A 6,107-nucleotide genomic window follows, 5' to 3' on the forward strand; every position below is an offset into this window, starting at 1 on the left:
AATAAAATCTTCATCGATGACACGATCTAGATTACTAGTCTGAACTTGTTCCAAACCCGCATTTTAGTAACCTACTGATAGAAAGGATTACAACTAAGACATTTTCTGTATGTTGAACCAAAAGTAGGCACAACAACTTTCTAAGGTTCCTAACTACGCCCGCTATCTTGTTTTCCCTTATAACTCAATACTATTTGCGTATGTTGCTTAAAATAAAGGAGTTGAAGATGGCGTGGAAATGGTACACGAACGAAAGAACGAAAAATCCTTGACTCTTCTCGTCTGCGTTCACAGGACGCTCAGAAGACCACAGGGCTCCCACCAAATAAGAGCACATGGGCTGTTGTATAACACATGTATGAGAAACGAGTAGTAAACAGTTAACTGATATTTTTTTCATCTTTAAATGTTATACAACTTGAGCCAAAAAAAAATGTTTTACTCCTTTTATTGTTCGTATTCGACTGAACGCACAGTGATGTAGTCACTGAAGAAAACCGTTATTTCAGTTTCAACTGTCTCGCAGTTATTTTATATCAGCATGGGAAAACTGGCAAGCCTGGTTTATAATTACAGATAAGGTGATAGCGTTAGCGAGGTGGCTCAATAACAAAGTACACGGATGGAAATCCCAAACGTACCCACCTGACTTTCTAAGGCAGGACAAGATTAACCAATCGAAACTAGAAAAATACAACCATTTTGCACTACCACGTATTTTTGTCACGTGACCGTGTTCTGCAAAGGGCCTATTTGAGAGGTGTCGAAGAACAATAAGTGCAGCAGGTGTGTGAGCTAATGTTGGCTTGCCAAAACAACCTTTGATCACAAAATTAACGGCAAATACTTAGCTTCTTAACATTTGGTTCGGCCTACGTTCTCATCAGCTATCACCTTTTAGAAATTTCGAGCTCATAACCTAATTATCAAAAATGATACGAACATTTTTAAGGAATTTACATTCCAAATTAATTTGTGCTAAAGTGCCTCGTTAGGAGTGACGGAACTATTCTCTTTCACGTGAAAACCACAGCAATTATTTTAACCCGAACAAACAACTACGTCCCCGCAGTAATCTATCGCGTCCAATACACCACAGGCTGTATAGGTCCCAAGGGCAATCCTCAGATCCCTTCATACACCACTCGCATGCAAATCATGCACCTGCAGCAAGTTTCCCCACCCCTCCCATGCATTCTTCAGCTCGTATTAGGCCATATGCTTTTTTACCTATAACCTAACCATTGAAAGGCACAGTGTGTGCGTGACACGAATGTAAATTAACCGCTTATAAGTGCGAGGTAAAAACAAACCATGTTATTCAGGGTGTTTGAGAAACATCCTTTTATTTATTTAGCAAAATTGTGGTGCCAAGGTAAGCATATTTAAAAGTAAACATTCGCATTGAATCATGCACACGATAGAAATATGTTTTTAAAAAGTTCTTTTTTCGAGAAATAAAAGTACAGTATCACCCAAATGCACGTTTCCTTTATTAACTTTTATGAGAATAATAAATATTTTAGTTCTCTCCTGATTATACGTAGCGTCTGTGTGGAGATGATTAACATTTTTATGGGCACGTTTCTAGAAGTGTTTCGTAAACAGAGCGAGGGACGATATGTTTAATTAACAAACTAACACAATTTCCTTTTTACCCCATCATGAGATCCACATCGTTCAAACACATTTGTTACTAAAAGCATTCTATTCAAAAGCGATTTGCGCCAGGACCACCAATATGAGTGAAAATGACGAGACAAAACACCCCGAACCGAACGCCGGTCAAGATAGGAAGACACAACCAGCACCCGGAGCCCAGACCACCCGGCCACAGCCGGAGACGACGCAGCAAGGGCACAATACCACTGTCAAACAAATGCGAGAAAAAAGGAAAAGAACAACAGAGATCACTGACGAGCGCCGACGGACAGACACGAGACCGATTCTTAAATAATCGAAAGTAGAATGTTTCTCGACGCAATATTTTCTTTGTGAATTAAACCTCTTTATCAATTTAAACATCGTTATTTTTCAAATGTACGAACCAAAGGCCAAACACAGCCATTAGGGTGGAAATGTGTAATTTATCCATTAAAAACAAAAGTATATATCTAATAGCAAAAACTGCGAATATGGTGCCATTGCTGCATTTTGAAAGCGTTTGAAAATTTTAAGCTTTCTATAAGCTTAAAAAGATTATTCCTTAATCTAAAATCTTCAATTTAATTTTCGAGACTTGAAAGGTGACAAGAGAACTATAGATTTAAAATATTGTGGGTTTAACGCATGTTTCACCTGAATTTGGCTTTGCTGATGGATTAACTCTCGCTTATCAATTAAAACTGGCCTTAGGATAAAAAAAAAATTAAAGATATGAAATGTATTCTACCTTTTCACGATTTGCTTTGAAATTGGTGAATTTTATAAAGCTATAAAAACCAGAAATCTTTAGGCACCTTCACAGCAGATCGATCATTACCTTTTTGCCAGTAGGAAAAGATGAATTGCAGAATAAAATATAATGCCATTGCATTGTGCGAGCCACGTTTGCCTTTTTAAGTGTCAAAACATAAATGTTTGGTCGATGTCTAATTTGTACTGCAGCATCAACGCATTGCCAACTTTACAGGTGACCCTGATGTTATCTCGAAGTACAGTAAACACCCGCGTGTAAGAACCTACAATTTTATACTCTAAGTTTGAGCAAAATAGGTTCTTGTATTTGGGGGTAGTTATTGGTAATTTAGGCTAAGTAGGTTCTTAATAAGGTTCTTAATTTCTAAGGAGGAGCCATAGTTTTTGATTGTACGAGAAGAAAAAAAAAATGGGTTTGGTCCTTCATTATGCAGCATTTATTCATAACTGCATTGCTTCAAGCCTCATGCAAGGTCCAAAGAAGAATATTACAGTCTATGTGAATCTGTCTTTTCTTTATTTGTAAATACAGTTTGGGATGTTCTGTTAAAAATGTTCATAAAAATTTTCTATAGCCCACATATAAGAACCTGCTGAAATTTGCTTGGCTAAACAGGTTCTTATATTTTGGGGTATTAAAATGGCAAATTTCTGCCAGCAGGTTCTTAAACCACTAGGTTCTTACACGCGGGTGTTTACTGTACCACCAATGTGGGGGGGGGGGGAATAAAATCTCAGTTTCTTTATACTGACTGAAGATCACAGCAGCAAGTAATTCATCTTCCGAGATGCATAGAGGAATCTGATTTATAGGCGTTTTTCGTCATCAGAGAATGTAGAAGGATAACTAATTGTTTTATTCCTTTTTATAAAATTATCACAGTTGTACGTACAGAACACTAATCGCGCTGAAATTTCACGCGACAAATTATAATATATTGTGATTTTACAATTACGATATATTAGTTCTTTATAGATTTCTGTACTAACAGAGTCAATCAACAAAATTCTCTTTCCATCTTATCAACTATTTTCTAGAGAAAGGAAGTATTTGAGTAAAAATCTTAAATCAAAATTATTGTTTTCCTTTCGACAGAAGAATTATTTAATTTGAATATCAGTCAATATCATCAAGCTTGGCATTGATTGCAACATGGAAACACCATCGATCGTGCTGTGGAAAACTAATAATCAAGGTACGTATCAACAGAGAAGAATAATTTATTTCAGTGCGATAAGATGGGGACTTTATGTTCCTGAGTTTAGGCGATGGGCACATTTTGGTACATACTCCAAACAAAAAATAGTCTAAGCAAAAACAATAACACACGTTTCATCACCAGTTTTAAAATTAAACTTTTTAGCTTTTGGTCACTTCATGGTACAAAAACTTGCAATAAGCGCCGGCCGGATGGGCTACTACGCTCGAACAAAAGCTTACTTATTATGACGATTCTGTCAACTCTTTTCCTGGTAACGCCATGTATTACAGAGGTCGTGCTCGGCCCGTTAAACGTTAAGGTGTTGCCTTTTTTAGAAGAGAATTAGATAATATCAAGAGATTAGGCTCCTTTACATTTTACAAGCTTGCCTGCCTTCCTGAAAATGTTGATAGTTGGCTTACCCAATTAACACCTTAGGTAATGTATAGGCACTACCTAAGGCGATCTTGTGCAACCTTAAGGCCGGGCCTAAAGGCAAGACTCTTTCTCTTTTTGCTTTGCTTAGGGAATGCTACAAGTGCTCCACTTTCAACTGCCAAGTCCGCCATTCTCGCCAGTTTGGCGACAGTTTACTTTATTACAATATTTGCATCTATATTTGGCAACTCAGTCATCATCCACATCATCCGTACAAGGCACTTCTTGAAAACGGCAACAAAAAAAACTCATTCTAAATCAAGCATGCGCAGACTTGATCATTACATTTACTGTGATGACTGGCATGCTCGGTGATGACCTTTTTCATAGAAAGTGGTTTGTGGGAGACTGGGGACTACTAATGTGCCAGTTGCTGGTATGGCTTCAATTTCCAGCGGAGTATTGTTCCATTTGGAGCCTCACTGCCATAGCCATTGATCGCTACTTTGCCGTTTCTAGTCATTTTCATTTGTCCCCAGTATCGCGCCGTATAAAGTTGGTAATTTCTGTGCTTTGGTTATGGCCGTTCGCGTCAGCTGCAGGAATGGTCTCTATGGCAAAACTAACTTTCGTGAAAGGAACAGGTTACTTTTGGTTAATCAACTTTACTCATATGGAGATGTCCACGGCCAACGTAACAAGCATGTGCATCTTGCTGTTCAATTTTGTCGTCCCTCTTGTCGTCATGACTTGTCGTTTTTCTCTTTTTGGGGGTTTGTATTCAATCGTATGTTGGCGGTTATTGTCACGTGAAGTCCCTGGCGAAGGAGTCAGTCAGGATCAAAGACACGAAGAAGCCATGAAGACAGCCAAGAAAGTTACCCGGATGGTGATCATTGTTGTTGTTTTGTTTGTCTTATGTTGGTTTCCATTTTATGTGCTTGTTGGTTTAGATAGTTTACATAAGATTGTTATCCCAATGCTGCACTCAAGTTTGTAGTTTGGTTGGCCAATGCCTACAGTGCAATCAATCCCTTTATTTATTTGTCATTTAACAGAAAATTTAGAAAGGAGTTTTTTGCTCTCATGGAAAAATGTTTTAAGAAATTTAACTGTTGTGGAGTTAATATATAGACTGAGGTTAAACGATAAATGCTCTAAAGGTTGCGATGATACACGAACCACCCGTTTATTATCCTGGTTAAAAATTGAACTGTCAACCGCAAAATGCACTCTTTCGAGGAGGAGGCACTTAAGTCTTCCACTTTAACTGTTTTTTTTTTTTTCTTCATATAAATGATCTTAGCGCTCCCCATTTTTGCATTATTTCTAACAGGTAACTGTTGCTTACTGCAGGCCGTAAGAGTTAATTCTTGCACGAATGCGCATCATGAATATAACTCACCTTTAATGAATGGAAAAGGAACTTGTGTCGAATCTCAAGAACCCTGAAATACTAAACGAACTATTAAGTTGAGAAATGTAAAAAAATAAGCTTTATAACTATGGAAACTTAATGAAGTAAATGAAATTACATACAAGAACTACAGAAAAAGACTCAACAAAATTAAAAGAGTGGCAAATAATGACTGTGGCCATGAGAAATTAAATGAGTCAAACTCATCCAAAGTGCATATGGAAATTAATAGATAAAGTTACAAATATAGATAAGTCAAATGAGTGCATATCACGTGATTTTAAAGTTGATGATAAAAAATATAGCATTCTTATAATATAGCATCTACGTTTAACCCTTAATATGCTAAACCCGGATTTTTCCGGGATTTGGAGGGAGGCGATTCAACCACTTACGACTCACCATTGCCGTCAGCGATTTTTGTAATATGCACTTATAGAGGTTGGATAGATCTTTCCACAGGAGTGTCCTCTTGAAAAATGACTGCATTCCAACAGAGCTAATCGAAAAAATGTCATCAGTTGTTGGTGTAAAATTGGTGCTTAAACAGGCCAATAACCCGGTACTTGATCAAGATATCCTTTCCAGGGTTTCCATTGATGACGATAAAACTTTTCAGGCCAGTAGAAGGGATGCACAGAGTAGAAGGCAGAGAGAATAAGAAAGCAGAGAACGGACGTTCAGCAAAAATG

The 6,107-nt window shown here is 37.5% G+C and overlaps 1 pseudogene across 1 annotated transcript; it reads left to right on the forward strand.

Annotated features, from left to right (window-relative positions):
• Positions 1–3,522: 3,522 nt before the first annotated feature.
• On the forward strand, positions 3,523–5,756 carry LOC144650894 (substance-P receptor-like; annotated as a pseudogene). The gene is made up of 2 exons (XR_013570220.1): positions 3,523–3,614; positions 4,147–5,756. The product of XR_013570220.1 is annotated as a substance-P receptor-like (transcript).
• Positions 5,757–6,107: the final 351 nt, after the last annotated feature.

The sequence above is a fragment of the Oculina patagonica genome, chromosome 1 (genome assembly GCF_052425735.1).
Source record: "Oculina patagonica isolate OP01 chromosome 1, crgOcupat, whole genome shotgun sequence".
In the NCBI taxonomy this organism is placed as follows: Eukaryota; Metazoa; Cnidaria; class Anthozoa; order Scleractinia; family Oculinidae; genus Oculina; species Oculina patagonica.